The 26051-nt window shown below is 42.4% G+C and overlaps 1 protein-coding gene across 4 annotated transcripts in view; it reads left to right on the forward strand.

Moving 5' to 3' along the window:
* NDST2 (N-deacetylase and N-sulfotransferase 2) overlaps positions 1–26051 on the forward strand; it is a 110401-nt gene that overhangs the window by 50641 nt on the left and 33709 nt on the right. For 3 of the 4 annotated variants that reach the window (XM_081191601.1, XM_081191602.1, XM_081191603.1), the window contains one exon: positions 836–1027. The gene's annotated coding sequence lies outside the window, so the exon portion shown is untranslated. Of the gene's footprint in view, positions 1–835; positions 1028–19246; positions 19271–26051 lie in introns of those variants that run through there. The other variant, XM_081191604.1, reaches the window with a different exon arrangement.

Here is a 26051-nt window from a genome sequence, read left to right on the forward strand (position 1 = left end):
ATTTTATTGCATAAATTTTAACCAATTTCAGATATAGAATGAAGGCATATACAATTCCTGAGCTTCATTCTTCAAAAATGCCAAAGCAATAGTTATTAGCAGATTATACCCAAGAGTTGTATTTTTAGTTGTATCTTACCTCTATTATTAGGGATGCAGGTGGCGCTGTGGTCTAAACCACAGAGCCCAGGGCTTGCCGATCAGAAGGTCAGCGGTTCGAATCCCTGCGACGGGGTGAGCTCCCGTTGCTCGGTCCCTGCTCCTGCCAACCTAGCAGTTTGAAAGCACATCAAAGTGCAAGTAGATAAATAGGTACCGCTCCAGCGGGAAGGTAAACGGCATTTCCCTGTGCTGCTCTGGTTCGCTAGAAGCGGCTTAGTCATGCTGGCCACATGACCCGGAAGCTGTCTGCGGACAAACACTGGCTCCCTCGGCCTATAGAGCGAGATGTGCGCTGCAACACCAGAGTCGTCTGCGACTGGACCTTACGGTCAGGGGTACCTTTACCTTTACCTCTATTATTAATTATTTCTAACTAATTATAGATGTATTACATCTTGATTTTTATGTCTTTGAAATAGTCCAAATTAGTGCCCATCACATTAGGGGGCCCTGCGAAATGGCTGCTTTAGGCAGGAGTAATTCCTAGTGGATGAGGCATTGCAGTTGGTTCCATTACATGCAATCTCTTTGAGAAAGTGAAGCGTATGCTATGCCCCTCTGAAGTCTTATCAGGTTACAGCATGCTTTCAGCTCAAAGCTGTATTTTGAAATGATATGTCATAGAATAACAGGGATGAATAACCACAGTCTCCTCTTGTTCTTGGACACTTAGGTTTCCCAATACTAACGGATTAGAAGAAGGCATTCTTAAGACCTCCAGTCTGGTACCTTTGTAGTGGCTGCACTGGCCTGCATGTCTTTCCTATGCAAGATCTCCATCAGACAATACCAACAAGCACCACCAACTTGTTTCTTACATCCAAAGCTACTGGGTGCGAGATGTGCTATTGAACAGCATTTGCAGGTAAGCAACTTTCACTAATATCTATTGATCTGAAAAGACCTAGTCCTGGAAGACAGAGTGTATGGGCCACCCAGCAAACTCTATTACACGGGCTTCTGCTTGCTCAAGGGACCTCAACAGCAGTCTTTGTGTGGGCATAAGGTTTCTGGATTTGCTTGGAGCGGGGCTGTTAAAAATCTCTAACAGTTGCCAGGCTCCTTGGATGGTTACTTGAAATTGTTAAAATATGGGAACCTGGGGAAAGTGAGCCATTCAGTCAGAATGAACTTGCCTTGGTTTTGCTTTTATTTAGATTAAGGTGGAGGAAACCTTTTCTAGCTTGAGAAACAATTTAATTGTTCTGTGTTGAACTTTTTCATCTTGAGCCGTAATTATATACCACATCTAAACAATAGGTTGTACATTGGGAACCAATCAACCTTTTTCCTTCCAGCGAAAACAGCAATAGGCCATGTATGGACTCAGGAACCCTAAGCCAGCCTCATCCTCAGTTCTCTTTGGGGATCTAGGGGTCACCTACTAGGGCTTCAACCTTAATTGATTAAATGCCGTTGCTTCATTAAAATTTTGGATCTGTTTAATTGGGCATTGCCCCAATATTACCCAAACTTTCATTTTAAACCCTTGTGACTCTTCTTTCCTTTGCATGTCCCTTGTTCTCCAGAAAATGGAAAGTCTTTTTCACGCTTCCATAGACACTTGAGAATCGTGCTCTGAATTCTCCTCTGAGAGTTCCTCCCATTTCTTAGTAGGGGGCATTATTGGAGGAAGCAGCACAGCATGACTTTGCTACACTCATTTTTCGCCTCCCTGGTGCTGTTTTATAAAATGAGGATAAAAGGTGCTGTTGAGCACCTTTCCCATTGGGAAATGGATTACCCAGAGCCCTCTGCAATGATGCTGGGGCCTTGTGCTAATATCCCTATTTCTGGTGGGAGAGGGAACCCAGCCAAGAAGGCACACTTCACTGCTGCTGGCACAACCTTTTTGTGTTTTTTTAATTGGTTCCTGCTTTGTTGCCTGGATGGGCATAAAAAAGGAAAATTTATTCCAAGATGGTCTTTGGGAAGAGCTGAATGTATGCTTGCAATTATGTGTGAAAGATCATATATTGAGTTCCACTGTCCACCTGGGGTTTGGAGGTGGGTAGGTGCGAAACTTGTTAAAAATCACTATCTATCTATCTAGCAGAAATATATGCAGCAAACATTTGTCTTGCTAAATATTAAGAGGAACCCCAGTAAAGAGACAGATGTAATAAGAAAATATTATATAATCAGTAAATTAACCAACTAAAATCTGGTAAATAGTCAGTTTTAAAGATTGTTTAATTGGGTTGCAGCCCTATGAAATACTCAGTTTTAATGTTCGTTTAATTGGCTTGCAGCGTGAATAACTACACTTATTTTAATGGAGCCCTGACTTTAACAAGATAAGCAAACAGCTTATTGTGAGTGTTAGAGAGGTGTTAAACCCATTCCTTATCTGTGATTTATTGACTGCACATTGCACACGCATCCCAGTGAGAGTCCAGATCATACCCTCCCTTCCAAACACACACACCACAGGATCAAAATACACATTTTTAAGCTGGGGGGGGGGTCAGATAGAAGAAACTGTAACAGTATAAGAAGCAAAACACCCACCACATCTCTGCCCTGCTGCTTCCTTGTTCAAAAATCCTTCAAGCTGCTTTTCTATTGCTGTTTTAAACTGGTATCAGGAGGCACTTTCAGGCTTGTCCATATTGCTATCTCTTGCTTGTAAGTGGTTGGTTGATTCAATAACTTTTTGCTATGCAGTCCTGTACAGTAGACAGTCCTGGTCTACTCAAAAATATTTCTTAGTTACTTCAATGGGGATTATTCTAAAGTAAGTGAGCTTTAATGATGCCGTTTCAGTTCTATGCCTGGAAATAAACCTATAGAAATGCAATGCATTATTCACTCCCTAACAACTGGTCGACCCTTTTTGCAATGTTGTAGTTAATGCTAACTTGGCTGAAATAACTTCTCTATTTCCAAGAAAACAAATTCAGGCTGTGATCCTAATCGCTCATGCTAGTGAGTGAGCACCATTGACTTGCCTCTGAGTTAACATGTATAAAATTACGCTGCAAGTGAGTGTTGAACAAGATCTTTGTTTAGGAGCCATTATCCGCTGTAGTTGGGAGGCAATATAAGACCTGGAGGTCAAAGTCAGTATGTTGTGCTTTCTGTGTGTGTTTGCCAAACTGAATAAACAACAGGGCTTTTGTGACTTTAAAGCCAGCTCTGGTGCTAGTGTTTGCTTAGAAAGTTGGAGAAAGCATTTGTCACGCACCGAAACGGTTCTAGATCTTGAAACTGACTTCTATGCGCTTTGGAGAGCCAGTGTGTTGTGGTGGCTTCAGTGTGGACTATGACCAGGTTGGGCTCATTGAATGACCTTGAACAAGGCACCCTCTCAGCCTAGTCTCAAAGGAGTTGTGAGGATGGTGGGGGTACACACCATATATGTTGCCCTACATTTGTGGGTGGGAGGAAAATGTTATAGAAGGTGATGGTTATGGCCACATTAATAAATGTATAATTCATTATAATATAATTAAATTATGGTGGGCCGGGGTCAATGAAGTTAGCAGATGCTGGATATTATTTTAAAATATATAAGATGTCCAGTTAGTGATCGATTGATTTGCAGAATGTTTTAGCGGAGATTTATTAGTAATGATCACAGTGGCTTCTCAGATTAGGATAATACAAACAAGCTATTGGGAGGGCTTATAAATAGAGCAGTCTTGTATCAAATGCCAAATATGCATGACTGCGTTTTGAATCAGGCTCTTGCAAAGTGGCAGGTTTCCTGATTTATGTATGTAGTATCTAATATGTAAGGACCATCTGCACCCTTAGAACTTGCCCAAACCCTACAGTCACCCTTGAAAGCCCTTTTCTTTGTCCCACCACTAAGGATGAGCCAATTAGTGAATATTACGGACAAGGATTTTCAGTGGTGGCCCCTCAGTTGTGAATCTCCTTCCCTGAAGAACTCTACTTAGCTCCTCCCGACTAGTACACAGGAGAAACAAACCATAATCTGTTCCTTGGTGTTATGTCCAAACCAGGGGTTGTGGTTCGTTTCTCATAAACCACACGACTATAAGTAAACCCAAACTAATTGTGGTTTTCTTGGAGTTAAAAAAGATCACCATACCTAGTTCAACCATCGCGCTGAACAATGGATCACAGCTTGTCCATTTCCAGTCACAAGAGTGCTTGCTAAACTAAGGCTATAGATTGGAATGCCTCGGTTCTGATTTTTTTTATTTTTAAGAATTTTTTTGTGGTATTTGTGAACCTGTTTGCTCCGTTACTAAGATATTTAAGACAAACTGTCACTAGTACATGTTACTTGAGTGTGATTGACAGCGCTCTTATACCACTTCAGAAGACAATGGAATGTGCACCTTGAAGGGAGACAACATGCTTGACTTCCTGCTTAAGTCTAAAGTTAAAAGGCTTCATGAAGAGCATTAAGTAGTTTCACAGTGCAGATCAAATACTGATTATGATGGAGAAAAAACGTGACTTGGAAATGTTGAAGAAAGTTATTTCTGCTTGATTCATCTGTTTTTAAAGGAGTGGTGAAAAGAAGATAAAAATAACCAGCCAATTCTACATAATCCTCTAGGTTCTTTGTGACTGGCTTGACTTGCACCTACTCACGAGCCAAGCTTTCCCACACATTCTATAAGCATTCTGTTACTTCCTGGCTTGGATGTGTGTGGTGTTGGGCAAGCAGTTTAAACTTCCCAGGATTCCGGTGTTAGCTTCTAGCCCTTGCAGTTACGGGGGGGGGAAATCTGTGAATGTTACCTGATTACATTTTGACTAGACTCCATGAGGACTACAGGAGGAAAATAAGCAAATTTATTTATTTACTTATTTATTTCATAGAATTTATGTACCACTTGATTGGTTGTTGTTGTTGTTTTTTAAAAAAACAACCTTCAAAGTGGTTAGCCAAGGAAAAAACAATATATATATCTGTCTGCTTTTTGTTTAAATGTTTGTCTAGTTTGGCCCCTACACAATCAGCCCTTGGAGGAAATAGAGGAAAGCACTGCTCTCTCACAGAAGATTTTCTCTAATTAGTGTTGGACAAGGCAACACTTCCCTTGTTTCTCAAAGCCCCATCTAGTCTGACAAACAGGGATGCAAGAGCTGAGCCATAAGTGATGGCTGTATTCAAATTAGAGAATGCTTATTTTAACATGCCAATTCACTGCGGTGTGCTAAGTATCAAAACCGAGGTCCCTTTCTGTCATAATTTGCTGCACCCAAAGTGTTGTAGCTCCTGTTGTCCCTACTGCAAATGACTACCAGCCACCCAAGTGTTCTTTCCCCCTAAACCTATGGGTAGGATCCTACAAGAGTCGGCTCTTTGAACACTTACAAATATCTTCCTCATGAAAATACATGTAACATTACTCAATTAACTTTGTTTAATCAAGGTCATGGCTTAATATCAATGTCTAGTTACAAAATAATTGAAAAAGATTTTGCCATAGTTTAAAACTTCTGGGTTGTACACCTATTGCTCCTCTGCTATGTATGTGATTATTCTCTCTGCGGAAAGTAGCAGTGAACACAGCTGGTTTTCTGTCACCCTCACCACAGGCTTAACAGAGTGTCTGCTTAACAGATTGTGATTGCATACATGTGCGTCCGAAGGAGGATACAAATACTAGGAGATAATACACTCAGTGGTTCATTTAAGGTGGATGCAGCAACGCTACTTTGGCATGTCCACATAATGTCAAAGGCAGCTTATGATATGCTATCACTAATATGCTACTTAATACGTTATAACACACCCAGTCTAATAATTCTCAAGAGCTTAGAAACAGCACAGAACTTTGTACAAGATTAGAGAAAGGACAAACTTTAGTGTTATTCCACTTCCCTATGTGATATTGCCACCACTGTTACCATATTGCCAACCTCAAACACAACACATTCTGATGCTTAGCATGAATGCAGATGCAATGTTTCTCTGAGGACTGATTATTATTATTATTATTATTATTATTATTATTATTATTATTCATCCTTAGGGCTGGGGGAAGGAATTTGTTAAAGGTTTAGACCTTTAAAAAAACCTGTTTGTTGTTTCTAATATGTTTATATTATCTGATTGTAAGCTGCTTTGGTGGGTGCAAAATGTAGGGTATCAATTTTTTTTAATAACTATATGCTTAAAACATGTAGACAAGAAGTGTAAAAGGTCTAGGACTAGTTGTCTTTTGCATCTATATATACTTTTCTGTCAGGTGTCAGTTGTAGCCTGTTATCAGGATTAAATATTTAGGAATCCTGTACTTTTCTAAAGGCCGTTTTGTACCATAATGGAATTGGGTTAAAGACTTCGGGCCACACAGACTTCCGGGGGCGGCGCGAAACTGTAATGGCGGTCCTCTTCGGTCTCTGAAGAGGGGCTCCGCGGAAAAGGGTCGTTCGCTGCGGCATAGCGACGACCCATCAAGATAAACCACGGGTAGAGTGAGCCCGTGGCCGTGGGACTCGGCGGGCACCAGAAGCTGCTCTGAAAACACAGAAGGGACCCCGTAAGGAGACCCGGAGTGAAGGAGGGGTAGCGGTGCTGTGAGTTCATCGCTCTTTCCGCGGAAGTGAAGCCGCGCGGCCGTTGCAGATGAGCGCTGATCCTTCTTCCTAAAACCAACACCAAATCGCAAGTAACATACCCGTGAGTAAAGGGTTTAAAATTTGGCAAAGAATTTGTTAAATTTGGCTGAAAACGGGAGACGAGAAAAGGGAAGTCCGTCTTCCGACATTGCTGACAAGATCAAAGCAAAGCTTTAAAAAGCGGAAAGCGCTTGAAACGGGACTGTGGGAAGTTTTAACTTTTTCGTGCTATTAGACCTGCTCTTTTTTTCTTTTAAACCGAAGGTGGAAATGGACATTGATTAAAAGAAGGAGTAAATGGGGACTTTCCTCCTACCTCCCTTTTTCTTTGGGCTGTATTTCTAAAGAGCCAGATCATCGGGCTGCCGGAGAGGGAGACTGTGTTAAACTGCGGAAACAGTTGCAAAAACTTTGCAAAAACTTTGTTGGAGCGTAACTGATACATTTGAGCAGAAAAGACTGGACGTGATACTGTTGCAAGCACCTCTTGTGAAACTTTGCTGAATTATAAAAGGTGCTTTGGGAAATTTTGAGTCTCTGAAGGGACTGTTGGACTATCGAATTTACTGAGCTGAAATAATTTGGAACTTTAATGGCGGATTACTTCCTTCTTTGTCTTTGAAACCTGGTGGCACTCCCCCTACAGGGCTTTCGGATTATAAAATCCTGGGAATTGACTTTTGTTTTGAATTCCACTTCACTGGTTGTTTATAACTGAATTTGTCTCTCCCATGGAATAATAGACAATCTGACCTTGAACACTGACAGATGTGTAATGAGTGGTGCAGGGAGAACAAGAGCATCTAAAGCTAAGGAATCTAAAGAGGCCAAGGAAAAAGAAAAGGAAAGAAAACCAGCACAATTTGTACAAACAACACTGACCCAAGGACGCCGATCGTCGGTTCCAGCTGTACTGGTGACCCAAAGGGAGCAAGGGGAAATAACTGAGAAGTCCACTGAGGAAGATATGGCAGCAGGTGGGTCAGATACACTATTAAAACAAATATTGGAACAATTATCAAGTTTAAACCAGAAGGTGGACGACCAGTCTTTGAAAATAGATAAAGCGACTTCCTCGATTCAAAAATTGACTGATCAAGTTTCCCAGCACACGCAAGCTATAGAGAATTTGCAAGGAGCAACAGCGGAAAATCGGGAATTAGCTGGAGAAGCAATTCAGAAAGTGGGAGCTCTACAAAAAGAAGTTGAAGAAATAAAAGGAGAAGTCAAGCCCCTGCACAAACAGGTGGGTGAACAACAAATTTATCTGTCAATGGTGGAACTGAAAAATCGTGAAAGTAACATCAAATTGAGAGGCATCCCGGAACTCGAGCAAGGAGACTTGATTGGATACTTGACACAGGAATTTTCGAAGTTCTGGGGTTTAAAGGAAGATACAGACTTCAGGATTGTCTCGGCATATAGACTGGGAAGATTGGTAAGGAAAGACAGATCCAGGGACTGTTTGATAATTTTAAGATCAAAGGAAGAGAGAGATAAGATCCTAGGTCTTCACTTCAAAAAAGCAATTGAAATACAAGACAAAAGGGTGGAAATTTATAGAGATATTCCGAGACAGTTGTTGGACCTTAGAGCCACCTACACAGAACTAGCAAAATTGCTGAGACACAACGCAATTCCCTATAGGTGGGAGTTTCCACAAGGATTATCCTTCACCTACAAAGAAAGGAAGGTTAAAATTAGAACACCTGAAGATAACCAAAAGTTCCTTCATGACCACGGAGAAGATCTCCAAAAAGGAGTAGATTGGCTTCCAGTCCTACCAACACCAATACTGCCTGGAAGCGGGCCAACGCCTGCACCCTCGGGATCTGAGCAAAAGGAAGGCACCTCATCCTAAGAACATCTTAAATAGAACAGGATGTCTCTGCAGCTACTTAGTTGGAATATAAATGGCGGGAATTCTCCGGAAAAAAGAAGGAGGATATTTCATATCCTAAAAAAAGAACAATTGGATGTAATATGCCTTCAAGAAACACATGTGACTAGGCTCCACAGGAAAGTATTAATCAATAAAAGACTTGGCCAAGAATTTATTTCATCAGACAAAGTTAAAAAAAGAGGCGTTGTAATTTATGCAAAGGAGAACCTGTCACCAAAATTTCTATTTAAAGATGATCATGGAAGAATTCTCGCAATTGAAATTCAAACACAAGGGGAGAAGATTTTGATATTAGGAGTTTATGCGCCAAATGACGGAAAATCAGAATTCTACAAGAAGCTGCATGAGACAATGATGGACTATTTGGACTATTCTAACATTATTGTGATGGGAGATATGAATGGGGTGGTGTCAACAAATATGGACAAATCCCAAAATCAAAACTTAACAACAGACGGCAGACTCCCTAAAACCTTTTTTGAAATGACAGACAATATGGACTTGATTGACATCTGGAGGACAAGGAACCCCTTGGGTAAAGAAGGAACCTTCTTCTCTGAGGCCCATCTGTCCTGGACACGAATTGACCAAATTTGGATATCTAGAGGGCTGGCACCGAAAACAAGAAAAGTGGAAATCTGCCCAAAAACCTGCTCCGACCATAATGCCTTGAAAATGGATTTGAGACTTTTCCCAACTGGATCCTTCAGATGGAGAATGAATGACACCTTGTTAAGAGATCAAGAGATTGTTAAGAAGGCCCAAAAAGCGCTAAAGGACTATTTTGAAATAAACTTGAACACTACGGTGGAGAAAAGAACAATCTGGGACGCAAGTAAAGCTGTAATGAGAGGGTTTCTGATACAACAGAATACAATAAAGAGAAAATTTTGGAATGGAAAAAAGGAAAAATTTTTAGAGAAAATAAGTGAAGGAGAGAAAAAGTTGAGAACCAAACCGAAGTCAAAAGAGGTGCTAAGAGAGATCAAATTCCATCAAGCACAATATTCGAAATTGATCAATCAAGAGATTGAGTGGAAAATTAAACAAATGAAGCAGAGATCGTTTGAATCAGCAAACAAATGTGGAAAGTTGTTAGCTTGGCAGTTGAAAAAAAGACAAAAGTTAAACACGGTTACAAACTTGGAGATTCAAGGAAAAATAGTTCAGAAACCAGAAGAAATAAGAAAGTGCTTCCACAGATACTTCAAAGAGCTTTATGCACAGGGGCCTCAGAAAGAATCGGAAATAGACCAATTTTTGAGGACAAATGGACTATCTAAAATAAGTCAAGACAAAAGATCAACTCTTAACAGCAAAATAACTCAACAGGAAATTGAAGGTGCCATCCAAAATATGCAACTTGGCAAATCTCCAGGCCCGGATGGACTCACCCCCAAATATTATAAGACTTTGAAGGACTTCTTGATACAACCGTTGTTGGAGGTTTGTAACCAGATCATGGAGGGGAGGAAGGCACCGGAAACGTGGAAAGAAGCATTCATCACATTGATACCCAAGTCAGAAAGGGATAAGACCCAGCTTAAGAACTACCGTCCCATCTCACTCCTGAATGTGGATTACAAAATATTTGCAGACATTTTAGCGAATAGACTTAAAAATGTACTAAATGAAGTAATTCACAAGGACCAAGCAGGCTTTCTCCCTGGTAGACACATGTCTGACAACACCAGGAACATTATTGATATATTGGAGCTGTTGCGAATCAGAAATACAAGGGCGGCTTTAATCTTTATTGATGCGGAGAAAGCATTTGACAACATTTCTTGGATGTTTATGAAGAAAAACTTGAAAGGGATGGGAGTGGGACGGGGGTTTGAAAATGGATTAGAAGCAATCTATTCAGAACAAAAAGCTAAACTGATAGTGAACAATGTGGTATCGGAGGAACTCCAAATTGAAAAAGGGACACGACAGGGGTGCCCTCTATCCCCTCTGTTATTTATTTCTGTTCTGGAGGTATTGCTGAACATGATCAGGGAGGACCAGTTGGTGCAGGGTATAGTGGTCGGAGCGAAACAATACAAACTGAAAGCTTTTGCAGATGACCTAGTCTTGACAGTACAGGAGCCAGAATCTAGCACAAAAAGAGTTCTTGAACTTATCTTGGAGTTTGGTCGGGTGGCGGGATTCAAGCTTAACAAACAAAAAACTAAGGTCTTGGCCAAAAATTTGACGCCTACAGAGATAGAGGGGTACCAGAAAGAGACAGAGCTAAATGTGGTTAAAAAAGTGAAATACCTGGGGGTATCTTTGTCCACCAAAAACTTAAATTTATTCAAAGATAATTATGAAAAATGTTGGCTGGAAATTAAAAAAGACTTGGATATTTGGTCAAGACTGAAACTTACCTTGTCAGGCCGAATCGCAGCTATAAAGATGTGTGTTTTGCCAAAAATGTTATTTTTATTTCAAACCCTTCAGGTCGTGGACAGAATGGAATGTTTTGGAAAATGGCAGAAGGATATTTCTAAGTTTGTCTGGCAGGGCAAAAAGCCCCGAATAAAATTCAAAATACTAACTGACTCCAAAGAAAGAGGGGGGTTTGCCCTGCCGGATCTAAGGTTATACTACGAAGCTGCAGCCTTCTGCTGGCTGAAGGACTGGTTTCTGTTGGAAAACACCGATGTCCTAGATCTGGAAGGGTTTGACAATGTTTATGGTTGGCATGCATACTTGTGGTATGACAAGGCGAAGGTTCATAAACTGTTTAAAAACCATATTGTCAGAAAATCAATTTTTGCCGTCTGGATGAAGTATAAGGACTTACTAGAAAGTAAGACCCCGAGGTGGTTATCACCAGTGGAAGCCAAGATTTCTAAAAAAAGGCCCAATATGGAGGCCTACTGGCCAAAATATTGGGAATTAATTGAAAGAGTCGGAGATAATTGGAAGCTCCAAAGCCAGGACAAATTAAAAAGTAAGGTGCGAGATTGGTTACATTACGCTCAAATTCAAGAGGTATTTAAAATGGATAAAAAAGTGGGTTTCCAGACGGAGAAATCGAAACTGGAGACGGAGTTACTAGAACCAAAGACTAAGGTACTTTCGAGAATGTATGACTTGCTGCTTAAATGGAATACACAGGATGAGACAGTTAAATCTGCTATGATAAAATGGGCACAGGATGTAGGACACAATATTATGTCTGAGGACTGGGAAAGGTTATGGAACACCGGTATGAAATTCACGGCATGTAGTGCCTTGAAAGAGAACATTATGAAAATGGTATACCGGTGGTACATGACCCCAGTCAAGTTGGCTAAAATATATCATCTGTCTGATAATAAGTGTTGGAAATGCAAGGAGGCAGAAGGGACATTCTTTCACCTCTGGTGGACCTGCCCGAAAGTAAAGGCCTTCTGGGAAATGATATATAATGAGTTGAAAAAGGTATTTAAATATACCTTTCTTAAGAAACCAGAGGCCTTTCTCCTGGGCATGGTGGACCGGAAGGTGCCAAAGAAGGACAGAACCTTGTTTATGTATGCAACCACAGCAGCAAGGATTCTTATTGCAAAGTTCTGGAAGACACCAGATTTACCCACACTGGAAGACTGGCAGACGCAGCTGATGGACTATATGGAGTTGGCAGAAATGACTGGCAGAATCCGAGATCTGAGCGAAGAAACAATGGAGGAGGACTGGAAAAAATTTAAGGACTATTTGCAAAAATACTATAAGTTGTTTGAATGTTAAGATTGTGCACGATTAAGAAACGTTATTGCTTCTGCAATTTATTTAAGTAAATGATAAAGTAAGTATTGATGAAAAAACGAGATAAATTAGAAACAAAATATTATGTTTATTAAGAGTGATAAAACTAAATTACAAACTTTCGAAATTGGTAACATAATAAATTCAAAGGTACAATAAGATGTGAAACAAGATAACAAATTGCTGAACTGGCTAGAATAATGAATGCAATGTTGAGAGGATGTGAGGAGGTCCAAAAAGAAAGCGAACTGTGGAAGGACGTCGTGAAAGTTACTTAACTTTTTCTTATTTTTCTTATTTTTCTTCATATATATAAAAAAAAAATGTTTCTTGCATGTTGCTATGTAAACAAATCTGTTAACCTATGGAAAGAAACGCAATAAAAAAATTTTATAAAAAAAAAAAAAGACTTCGGGCCACACAGAGAGTAATACATGTGCAATCAGATACCACAAAGCACCTGTTGCACTCAGGTTTCTGTCAAATCATTGCAAAGTGGAAATTCAGGTCTGATTGATGCTCAAAAGTATGAGGAGGTACAAATCCCACAGATCTGTTTCTTATCAGGTGCGCTCCACACAGTAAACAAATGCTGACTGATGGCAGAGCTTTTGAACAGATGAGTTTCAGATAATGGAAAGAACCTTGGCTGTTTCTCATCTCCAGTTTGGCAGCTAGATTTATAGAAGCTGAAGAACACCTGAAATTGGTTGTCTCTCTCGTGATAATGACAGTAGAGTCAAAACAGGCCTGTACAGTGGAGGTCCTGGGCAGGTATCTGCCATTAGTATTGAATTTAGCGTGTATGCTCATTTTAGCTTTCTGTTGGTGAGAATTCAGTGGTTCCTGTTTACACTGCTGCTGTTTCTAAGTATGTCTGGGTTATCTCAAAGCTATGGGTTAGTTCTACGCAAGTTTAATCAGCCCAGGCTGCTGATCCTGTGCCTTACCTATGGCAAATCTCAGCTGTTTTTCAGTGGCGAGTGGGGACTCCTTGGAGGTCCTTGGAACAAGCCAGTTTAGTGCCAAACTTCCCTTTTGGTTTGTCACTCACTCATTGTTGAAAATTGTTCTGCTGTAACCGAGTTGAGAGAAACTGACAAGCAAATGCCAGTAACTATGGATTCTTTTTCACATCACAGAAGAAAATCAGTGTTGACACATTTCATCTTCGGAATAAAAGCATTAAACGTTCATTTCCCACACTTCATGAGAACTCTTGCAGTGCCATTCAAAGTCTGACATTTTTGTTGCTTTCTTTGATGTAATTCTACCAAGGCATACAGTGGTACCTCGGGTTATATACGCTTCAGGTTACAGACTCCGCTAACCCAGAAATAGTGCTTCAGGTTAAGAACTTAGCTTCAGGGTGAGAACAGAAATTGTGCTCCGGCGACGCAGCAGCAGCAGGAGGCCCCATTAGCTAAAGTGGTGCTTCAGGTTAAGAACAGTTTCAGGTTAAGAACGGACCTCCGGAACGAATTAAGTACTTAACCCGAGGTACCACTGTACTATGGAGCCCTCTAGATTTAGATCAGTGGTAGCCTATGTGGCTGCTTCCAGATGTTGTTGGACCACAATTCTCATCTAAGTATGGCATATGCTGATTGATTCATGGTGGTAAATGTTCTGCCTGGGTTTTAGATTTTTACTTACCGATTGCAAATCATTGACCATCTCTTTTATTGGAATGTATAAGAAATAATTTTTATATCGGGATTTGTAGTCTTCGGTGTTATGTTTTCATTTAAATACATAGTGCAGCTTAGAAAAGCCATGTTTTGCCCTGGATATTTTAAACTGTGGAAATGTTTATTGAATTGCCAGTAGTACATCTAAACAGAACGTCTTAACATATAAAAACTCCACCAAGCACATCTATGAACATTGTTGTATTATAGTTCCTCACTTACATGATCTGTGGGTATCTCTGCTGCTAAGAAGCGGATTCTGTTTAAATAAGGATCTTATCATTAATTTATACTTTTATTGCATTTTGGGGTTAGATTAAAAGTTGTGCATTGCTGTGCTGAATAGTTTTGCTGGCTAGTCAGCTACTTCAGGATGGCTGCACGCTTGGTGACCCATCCTTACTGAACTTCTGGATCAGACTTGTTTGGCTTTCCACCTTCCCATTCAGCACTTCCATGTATCTTATTGTTGGGGGGGGGGGTTATCTTCAACCTGTAAATATTGCTCTCCGTGTATGCACCACAGAAGCTTCAGTAAAGTGGTCAAGCTCGCCAACACGAAACTGTTGCTTTAAGCGGAGTTGTTTTGCTTGGCATACACAAAACACACACTTTATATAGGTTGCATGAAGACTTTTCTCCCTCTGGTCCCAGAGGTGTTTCTGTACTTCAGAGCCCTTGCTGAACAAAATCCGCACACAAGTTCTGAGTCAATTTGCACAAAGTCCTGCAACAGATTAGAGCAGTGGTTGCCAACTCGTGGTCAGCGTAGCCCATGGGGTCCACATAAACCACCTGGGGGTCCGTGACACCACTAACATAACAAAAACTACCATAGAGATATCATAATTTTCAAAAGTAGGGGGGGCTTTGGCTTGGCTTTTGAAAAACAGGGAGATTGCAGTACTGAGCTAATTGAGAACCACTGGCGTAAAGTTTTTTGAGTCCTGAAGTCTGGCAATTCTCCAAGTCTTCTTCTCAAATGAGCTCTTCTCAAAGTGTTCAGATAACTCCACTGTTCCATGGCAGTCCACTCCTTCCTGATAACCACCCACTACCCACACCATAATCAGAGCTCTTTTATACAGAGGTTGCATACCTAATCTGCCCAGTAACACTGCTAAGGAACTCATCAGATTAACACTTATAGCTTTTAAAATACACAATCCTTGAGCAGCCATATTCCTGGTTTCCCAGTCCTCGGAAGAGAACAGAATGATATTATGATGTGACAGTCAACTAGTAGCATGGCTCTCAGTAGATCTCCTTAGTGTATGATTAAGTGGTGTGAGGGCATAGGGGTTAGCAAGCCTGTATTTCTCCTTAAACAGAAGGGTGAAGTTTTGCTGCCTTCTCCACAGATGTTAAAAATATCAAATAATCCATACTCTAGCCCTTATTGTAATCATGGAAATGAATGATTTATCAAAGCTCTCCCTCGCGGATACCATCTGTCAAGTACAGAGTGAGAGTGATGTTTGCCTCTGCTTCCTTACAGTCTCCTCTTTGCTGTGTAAGAGAAGTGTCAGGTGCAGGGAGAGCAGGGAATTATTAGTGCAAATGTTAGCCCTCTTGGGAAAAGAGGTTTTAACTCCTTTAAAAGGACCTCTATCCCCTCCAGTCAAGTAATCCTTGTTAGAAAACCACCATCTGAAATGCCACCACAATAAAAATACTAGTCCAGTAATTTTGAACCTGTATTAATTATTGTGCTGCCTCAGATCTGCACATTTGTAGTGAGACTGGAGCGATTTCAACAGTGACAAGGTGGGATATCACTGAAAATCCTTTCTTTTTCAAAAGACGAGTCATGGGCGAGGTGAGGGCACACTCAGAATTGTGTTTCTTAAGGGAAGCCTAACATTGCCCATATTAGCAAATGCACAAAGAATGTAGTTATGTTTTCCCAAACAAAACTAGAAGGATGATCACTTACAGGTATAGCAAAGTTGCTAAGTCAGATTACCTGGTTCTTGCAGAAGACATTTAAAAATCAGAATTATTATAGAATAATGAGATAGTCACAGTGAAACGTCTTGGTTCATTATTGATTGACAGACAGAATGTGACAGAAGATGGCACATGTAGCTTGGCATTGGCATTTTTGGAGTTTAAATGGGTTTCATTAGGTGCTAGGTAAAGGTTTATCTAGAGAAGTTTTGTGCTGTCTTATTGTTACAGAAGTGCTGACTTGGTGTCCTCATAATGTCATTAGAATGAGCACAATGCCATCAAAGTTAAGTGTTCTTAAATCACATTTGAAAGGCAATGAGAAGTGAGTATCCTTGGCTGAATTGTTTCTAGGATTTGTCACCTCAGCCATTACGATTCCTTATCCATAAGACAGGAACTTTAGTTAAACACATGTTTAGGAGATCTGGAGCATGAAGTACCGCAAACTGCATCAGGAGCTCTGAGGCAGTATAACCGGAGCATGCTACTGGTTCTTGTTAGACACAGAAGGTGAAGGGGAACAGCCAGTTTGTAAGTATTGAACCCCGATGACATGGTTCCCTAGATCAGGCCAAATGTTCTGTTCTGGTTCTGCAAGAGGAGCCCATGGAGCAAGGCAAGTCGGTTGTTGTAGCACGAAGGAGAGAGAGCTCTTGGTGCTCTGCTTTTCAGCTTTTACTTCCAGTCTTATCGCTTCTATTTTCTGCACCCTTTCGGAGGACTAGGGTCAACACTCTGGTCTGAAGATAGGCACTTCCTCTGCCTGGATAACTCCTTGCCCTGTTGGACTGGCAAGTTAGTATGGAAGGTGCACAGTACATCAGGGGAAGGTGCCCATGAAGAACCTTGCTGCAGTATCCTGGGCCCTGGTGCTGTGACATCTAGTTCTGTGGCTGCTACCTGCCAGCCTCTACTTCAGTGATCCCCTCAACACTAGCATCAGAGCCAGGAACCCAGTCTGGCTCCTTAGCCTGTGTATTGGTCATTGCTGAACTCCAGAGCTATGACACCAGTCCATCTGTCCCAGGACTCTGCTTCCAGCAGTGGCCAATCATATACCTTTGAGAAGCTTCCAGTGCATTATACTAATCCAAACTGGGTGTAACCAGGGAATGGATGATTGTGGCCAAGCTATTCCTTGTCTCAGAAGGGCTGTAACTGACAAATCCAACACAGCTGGTGAGAGGAACTTCCTGATAGCATAAGCCTCTTGGGACACCAGAAACAACACTAGATATGACAGTATCCCTACACTGTAAGCTGAAGGCTTCCTCCCAGGGCAGAAGAATTACTTACCAGTGTTTTCCTACTTGTCTGGATTGAACTGGAGGGAGCAAAAATATAAGGAAGGAGAAGAAGCTGTGTGTCTGTCAGAGAGAGAGAGAGAGAGAGAGAGAGAATGTCCTAAATCAGTGGTTACCAATTAGCTAAGTACTGTGGACCCCCTGTTTTTCAAAAGCCAAGCCATGGACCCCCCCCCCCACTTTCAAAAATGTTGATATCTCTATAGTAATTTTTGTTATATGAATGGTGCCACCATACTCTCCAATATGTCCCAGTGCAAAAACCAGGACGCGTGTCTTCCAGGCTGTGCTCCTGTGCAAGTCATGTGACCCACGCATGTGTTTTGGGGTGTGACGATCTCGCATGAGATCTGTATCTGGCCATGATCTCTCAAGCTTTTGGGCACCGTGCTCTCACATGAGAGCATGCCCCCCCAATGGAATTCCCTGGACAGTTGACCGGTATGTGCCATGAACACCCTGAGTGGGTTATGAGGACCCCTTGGGGTCTGTGGAGCACCCGTTGGGAACCACTGTCCTAGATACAGCCCTGTTTCTTGTATGGAGCTTTAGTAAAATGTGTGTTCTCTTACCGATGGTGCTCATAATCAGACCTATACTGAATATTCCCATTTTGCTCTGTCTCATTATGTATTCTGACTTTTATATAGTTGCTAGTGGTTAACCACAAAAGCATTTCAGGTTATGTAAATTCATACGGTTGCTGTTCTTTTGAGTCTTCTTGTTTGTTTTTTTACAAGCTGTGTTTCTATCAGAACAGTTAATGTTTCAACACTGAAACTGTCATTTTCCATTTTAATATGGCACTCCTCTCCCGGCTCTCCATTTTGTTCTGTTTACATAGTTTTTTGTTAAGTAATGGAGAACGACTTTTGCATAATTTCTTCAAAAGACAAAGTATAATTAGCTGTTAAAAGCAAAACATATCTGGAGTGGAAATTATTGTTGTTTAGTCGTTTAGTCATGTCCGACTCTTCATGACCCCATGGACCAGAGCACGCCAGGCACTTCTGTCCTCCACTGCCTCCCGCAGTTTGATCAAACTCATGCTGGTAGCTTCAAGAACACCATCCAACCATCTCATCCTCTGTCGTCCCCTTCTCCTTGTGCCCTCCATTTTCCCCAACATCAGGGTCTTTTCCAGGGAGTCTTCTCTTCTCATGAGGTGGCCAAAGTATTGGAGCCTCAGCTTCACGATCTGTCCTTCCAGTGAGCACTCAGGGCTGATTTCCTTAAGAATGGATAGGTTTGATCTTCTTGCAGTCCATGGGACTCTCAAGAGTCTCCTCCAGCACCATAATTCAAAAGCATCAATTCTTCGGCGATCAACCTTCTTTATGGTCCAGCTCTCACTTCCATACATCACTACTGGGAAAACCATAGCTTTTACTATACGGACCTTTGTTGGCAAAGCGATGTCTCTACTTTTTGAAATAGGAAATGCCTATCTTCATGATTCTTTGGGGCTATATTATTATTATTATTATTAGGCTCTGAAAAAATGTATCTCTTAGCAGAGGTATTTACTTGATTTCAGAGCCCCTCTCAACTGAACTGGATATTGCCTGGAGATACAGCCATGCCAAAGGGACTTATTTTCTTCTGTTGAATAAATCCACCAGGGAACCTTCTTACTTTGTTATTTTCATGTCTTTAAACAACTGTGAGCATGTGACAGCTTGAAAAAGCCAAACTCTCCCGGCAACTTATCAGTGCATACCACAGTGTAGTGTCAGGTGCTGTTGTCTGTCTGTGTGGCCCCCATTAGCCCCCTCCTTTTCTTCTCCTCCCCTCCCTTCCTCCTTACCTTATTGATGTGGCTTTTTGAGTTGTCATTCTGCTTGGCAGTGTGTTATAGCGTTCTTTTTTTAATTCTCTTGCCATGGAAACAAAAGGGAAAGTCAGGGTTGTTGCCTTCCCCCAAACCGTGCAGCACGACTACAATGTGCTCTTCTGCAAGGGATAAGGTAGGATTTGCTTCCTCTGTTCTGTGTGTGAATCAGCGGAACGCTTGTTTAGTTTCTTCTAAACAAGAAATGCTTTTGATTTGCTGCCAGATTCTTTCTGGGTGCTCAGCGAATGGAGTTCAAAGCCTTGCCATGGTCAAATGTTTGGTGTGTGTAAACGGATTTGATAAGGACTGGAATGGATCTGCAAATCCTTAGTCAGAAGAGAAATGTGAGCTAGATAGGTGTTGTGATACGAAGTGTGGAATTCTGCTATGCCCAGCCACTCTGGACAGCACCACAGTTCCTACTGTTTCTGGAATTTCAGTGAGTAATGTGAATACTTTCCAGAGTTGTTCTGGGCAAAGGATGGGGTCCTTCCCTTCATGTCCTTTAAATCTATGTAGACCTTGCTTTATTTTACTGGGGCTGTAGGTTGTTGTATACACATGCAGTCTCCATCTCAAATAGATGGCAGAGGAGTAAGCACATACCTCTGTACAGTATACGATTTAAGGAACTGTGTTTTCATAGACTATTGACAACTTTGGAGTAAAGAAAAAAACCAGCAATGGCATTTAATGACTGCTGGGCAATTTAGCGACTATGTGCTCAATGAAAGAATGAAAGGAGGGGCATTTCACTTGAAGCACTGGTCTTGTAGAGCTAGCAAGTGCTTCCTTCACTTCCCTTTGGGACCTAAATGGTTTGTTTTAGCTGACAGAAGCAGATATTGTAAACCACATTATGGGCGCAAAAGATAGAGAAAATGCTTGGGTTTCCAACTTGCGAGGTGAGGTATTTGAGGTATTTTACATTTAAATGTGATGATCTGCCTGTTTGGCAAAAGAAAAGCCCTTCTTGGTTTTGAACACTTCAGATCCATTTTGTGTATTTCAGAGATATTTTTTACTAAAATCAGAGGCCTTCAAGAGTCTTTTAGGGCTTGTCTGCACGTAGCTTTTGCCACACACTTTCTGGACACAGGCCTGCGGTTAAAAACTCTGTGTCAGAGCATACATTATTTTTAATTTTGCCCCAGAGCTTTCCCTGCGAAAACCTGCTATTTAGTGTTCAATCGGAGCAATGTCAATTCAAGTTTTAAGTGGATTGCCATTTGCTCCAATTGATCTCTAACGAGTGGGTTTTTGTGGGGAAAGCTTGAGCAAAAATGGGGGGGGGGGCATTTGGACATGGAGCTTTAAAGCGCCTGGAAAAATTGTCAGAAAGGTAAGTGTGGATAAATCCTTTGTTTCTTCTTATCTGCTCTCTGGAAGGTTTTTATTATCGTTGCTTTTGATTTTCTGGTTAGACTTTTATTGAAATAGTTCTATGCCCACTTTTCTGCTTAAAAATACTCCATCTTTTTGTTTAAAAATACTCATGGTGGCTTACAACTGCAATGTAAAAACCAGCTCATGTTCCTACAGTTCATTGTGGGGAGAATGCATATGCTTACATTTTCAGCTCAATTTTGCTGAAAATTGTTAAAGAGCTTTAAAAGAAAATGGGAAAGGCTGAGGTTGTAATCTGCTTTGGGAATTTACCTGTTCCATGACTTCTGAGAGTCTACTTCACCTGGATTGTTAATTGTTTTAGCTGCTACCACGTGTTCAGTGCCTCCCCCATGATTTAAATAAACCAATAGAATCATAAAAGAAGTATGAAAAAATTAGGATTTTGTAAAGGTTGCCACACTCCACATTGGCAAGAATCTACAATTTGCCAATCGCTAATACAAGCGTTCGTTCTTCAAACCCAGTCAAGCATTGGATAAAATTGAAAGTGGCCTGGTTTTGTTTTGTTTGTTTTTTCAAAAAAAAAATCTTTTATAAGGTCAGAGATAGAGGGGAAGGGTGATGCAACAGTGCTGTGTTGCAGCTGTCATCTTGTTAGTGGTAGGAAGTACCGTATTTTTTGCACCATAACACTCACTTTTTTCCTCCTTGAAAGTAAGGGGAAATGTCTGTGTGTGTTATGGAGCGAATGCCTGCGGGTGGAGGGGGGATCTGCTGCAGTCGTGAGCAGAGGATCCATGGTTCCCCTTCCTTCCCTCCTCCGTGGTTACAAAGCATGGATCCACATGGATCCTCAGGATTTTTGCATTGGGCTACTCCAAACTCACTGTCAGATCACATGACTGTGGCCACAGCATGAACCACAAAAATCATATATCCACTATTTCGTTTAGAATATTTTTTTTTCTTGTTTTCCTCCTCTAAAAACTATGTGCGTGTTATGGTCTGGTGCGTATTATAGAGAGAAAAATACGGTAGTTTGTTAGCAAAACTGACCTCTCGGGCACTGAACTTATTATTGAGAAGCTTGCAAAGCTGATAGCACTCAGGTCAATGCTTCTGCTCCCGTTGCCATTGTGGAGAGTAAGAAAAGCAGCTCTGGAATTCAAACCAGAGCCCCCTTGAACCAATTTTCATCCTTTTCTTTCTACTGGCCAGTTGACCTGATGAGTTAGTGGTAGTGGGAGAGCTATCTTCTAAAAGGAATTGTTTCCAAGGAAATCCTTATCACATTTTTAACCTGTTTGCTAACCAAAATGTTATGGGGGACTTTGTCGAATGCACAATAAAGATAAATTATGTCCACAGAATTCCCATAATCCATTAAGAAAGTAAACTGATGACAAAGAGAGAGGGAGAGATAAGATTAGGCCAGCAGGGTTTATTTTTGCAAATCCATACTGGCTCCTGCTAATCCCTACATTGTTACCAATAATCTGAGCAAGAAGTGTCATTGCAAAAAAGTGACTGGAATAGCAGAGCATGTTTTAGGACCCAGGAGTCATAGCTTTAAAAATCACCAGCTTTAATATAAATCAATTCAAAACAGAATTATTTGGGTTTGGGTTCCATGCAAGCAGCCATGTGATACCAGTGTTCAACCTATTTCTTTTTCAGCTGCTGTCACAGCCTCATTGTCTCTGTTTACAAGTAGGTTAGTGAAGGACTCTGTTGAATAGGACTTGCTCTCATTAATGATAGAATTCCAGAAGCTCCCCTTCTAGATTTTATCATATCAGAGCTCAGGATTCTCTATCGCTGCAAATACAAGAACACAATTTCTGAATATGGGTATGTAAGGATGAGGTTGATTCTATAGCAGGGGTCAGCAAACGTTTTCAGCAGGGGGCTGGTCCACTGTCCCTCAGACCTTGGGGGGGGGGCGAAGAATTCCTATGCCCCACAAATAACCCAGAGATGCATTTTAAATAAAAGGACACATTCTACTCATGTAAAAACACTCTGATTCCCGGACTGTGCGCAGGCCAGATTTATAAGGTATTTGGGCAGGATCCGGCCCCCGGGCCTTAATTTGCCTACCCATGTTCTATACAGTGGTACCTCGGGTTACAGACGATTCAGGTTACAGACTCCGCTAACCCAGAAATAGTACCTTGGGTTAAGAAATTTGCTTCAGCATGAGAACAGAAATTGTGCTCTGGTGGCACGGCGGCAGTGGGAGGCCCCATTAGCTAAAGTGGTACCTCAGTTTAAGAACAGTTTCAGGTTAAGAACGGACCTCTAGAACGAATTAAGTTCTTAACCCGAGGTACCACTGTAGTGTTCTTTAAGAACAAGTGAAACATGGGTCACAGCACTACCCTTACAAAGTTATGCAGGAAAGGTGCATAATTATTCATAATATGCCCCCCCCCACCCAGTAGAGAAGGAACTGAAATTGAAACATTGCATTGGAAGGTTTCTTCAGTATTATATTACAGATCAATTTGTCAAACTGATAGCACAGTGCAGTTGAGAAAAGTGAAGGCAGGGGATAGGCATGCCTTCTCATAATATTGAGGAATGTCTCTTCCTTTGCACTGTGGCTCGAGTCTGAAGATGAAAGGCATACATTCTTTCAGGACTTGACAGGTGCTCTCAGGTGAAGAGCTGGAGCCGAGACGCATTCCAGCATTGAAGAGGTATCTTTAAAATGATGCTGTCATGCCAGTCAGGCTGGGTTGGAAGGTAGAATAAAGACTGAAATGCTGGAAGTAGTACAAGAACATTCCTATATATAATGCTGGATGGGGGCATTTGGTTCTTAAACCCTGGGGGAGGGAGAATAAAGCAATTTTGCACACAAGTGAATGTGCTTGGCTTCTTCTTCCTTCAGATGCTGTGCTTATCGTTGTATTACTTTGCTTCTGGACCACTCCCCAGAGCTCTCCTAACAAATTCAGGGCCTGGGGTGGGTATCTAACGATCCTTTGTTTCCCATTACAAAACGCTCAACTCTCAGACATCCACTGAAGGTAAAAAAGGGGCCTTCCTGAGAGGTGCTTGTCTACTTGTAAAGCTAATATCTCTCCTGCTACACCTGCTGCCTTCAGTGAGAAATGGTTAGGAGAAGTAGAAGTGGTGAAGAGAAAGGAGCAGAGGAGCTAAACCGGCCCTGGGAAAGAGAGACACAATTTTCAGGTCTGGCTTGCAACTAACAGAACCTCTTGCTATTGGGAAGATTGATAACAGCAAAGGCATTTGTCTCTGTTAGAGGAGGAAGAAGGTTTTAGTACCATATGCATCCCCTGATCTTCCATTATGCTGCCAATTCTCATTTCTTAATCTCTCTCTCTCTCTCCCCTCATACCCAGGTCCATTGCACCTACAGAAGTTAATACTACACAGTAGACCCATTTCAAGTGCTCAGATTCTTTATTTGCCTGAACGAAGTATACCTGCCAGAACGGCAAGTTTGTTTCATTTTGGAAGTTCTCACTCGGGTACAATGGCTCTATGGCTTCGCTAGCCAGCTGTCTGAGGAGAATATGCGTTGGCCTTCTCCTTCAGACCTTTTAAACTCCGCTGGAATCCTGTTGCATGCATTTCAGATAATTCTGTTGCCTCCTAGGAAAGGCCCCTCCCAGGACATTTGCTTCTTGAGCCTCAACAAATGCAGCCTTTAAATTGAGAGGCTCTAAGGAGCAGGGACGCGGGTGGCACTGTGTGTTAAACCACAGAGCCTAGGACTTGCTGATCAGAAGGTTGGCAGTTCGAATCCCCGCAAATGGGTGAGCTCCCATTGCTCGGTCCCAGCTCCTGCCAACCTAGCAGTTCGAAAGCACCTCAAAGTGCAAGTAGATAAATAGGTACCACTCCGGCGGGAAAGTAAACAGCGTTTCCGTTCGCTGTTCTGGTTCGCCAGAAGCGGCTTAGTCATGCTGGCCACATGACCCGGAAGCTGTACGCCTGCTCCCTCGGCCAGTAAAGTGAGATGAGCACCACAACCCCAGAGTCGGTCACGACTGGACCTAATGGTCAGGGGCCCCTTTACCTTTACAGTGGTGCCTCGCAAGACGAGCAGCATTCCGAAGCGGGGCGGCGGGGGCAGGTGTTCCCGCCCCCCCGCCCAGCTTCGGAGCAGCGTTCCGAAGCGGGGCGGCGGGGGCAGGTGTTCCCGCCCCCCCCGCCCGGCTTCGGAGCAGCGTTCCGAAGCGGGGAGGCGGGGGCAGGTGTTCCCGCCCCCCCGCCCGGCTTCGGAGCAGCGTTCCGAAGCGGGGCGGCGGGGGCAGGTGTTGCCGCCCCCCCGCCCCGCTTCGGAGCAGCGTTCCGAAGCGGGGTGGCGGGGGCAGGTGTTCCCGCCCCCCGCCCCGCTTCGGAGCAGCGTTCCGAAGCGGGGCGGCGGGGGCAGGTGTTCCCGCCCCACCGCCCGGCTTCGGAGGAGGTCCGAGGACAGTGGGGAAGACGCGCTGCGCTTCCCCGCTGTCCCGGATATTTCCCTATGGGCTGTCGTCTTGCGAAGCAAGCCCATAGGGAAATTCGTCTTGCGAAGCGCCTCCAAAACGGAAAACCCTTTCGTCTTGCGGGTTTTCCGTCTTGCGAGGTGTTCGTCTTGCGAGGTACCACTGTACTTTAAGGAGCAGCCACAGTTACCTCCACAGCTCAAGCTGCCACTTCTTTTGGCTGTTATGGCATTTTTAAAGGAACTACGGAGCAGCTAAAAGCAGTTCAGGGCAGTGGAGAGACACAGGGGCAAGGCAATTGATGAAATATCTGTCGGGGCAGATGCAGCATCACACACACCTATTACTACTCTTTACGGTTCCAACGGGTATGTTTTATTGGTTTGTTTGTGACATGCTGAAATTTGTGTTCACTGCACATCTCTGGGGAGCTGCTGTGGCTGAAATGGTGGTTTTGCTCACACCTCATATCAAACCATGGTTAATGTTTAATGCAAACACGTAGCTTGGTAGCACAGACTGCTTTATTCCTCCCCCATTCCTGGCTGCAACAGGATGAAAAAGCCACAAGCTTTGTTTGGTCATGTTGACCAAACCTGGACTTCTGCTTGCTCTGCCCCACCCATACAAACGAACCAGAAGCAATATCCAAGGTTTGTTAACCACTTGTGGTTTGTGTGGGGAAGATGTTCAGGTTCAGATGTTGCAAGCTAAAGCTTGTGGTTTGTTGCTCCCAGTGCAACTTGGCCGGAAGTGGGGAGGGAGTGAAGCAGGTCACACATTTGCATTAAACCATAGTTAAACATTAGCTATGGTTTGGCGTGATATGCGAACACAGCCGGTAAATAAATAGCAATAAAAATCTCCTGCCTTGTCTCCCTTGCGAATACAACTTACCAGCTATTTCTTGCTTCGCTTTACCCCTATTCAGGAAAGGGACAAATCTGATATTAGCTTCTAGCTCCTTTTGCTGTCATGTCCCTCTACCAGAGCACATATTTTAATTACTGGCACGTTTCTCCTTAAGCATGTGATGACCCCCTTGGGGCAGCCTGTGGATGCTGCATAGGAATGTTTACCTGGAAGTAATTCAGGAATTAT

This window comes from Podarcis bocagei (assembly GCF_964188305.1).
Source record: "Podarcis bocagei genome assembly, chromosome: 4".
NCBI lineage: Eukaryota > Metazoa > Chordata > Lepidosauria > Squamata > Lacertidae > Podarcis > Podarcis bocagei.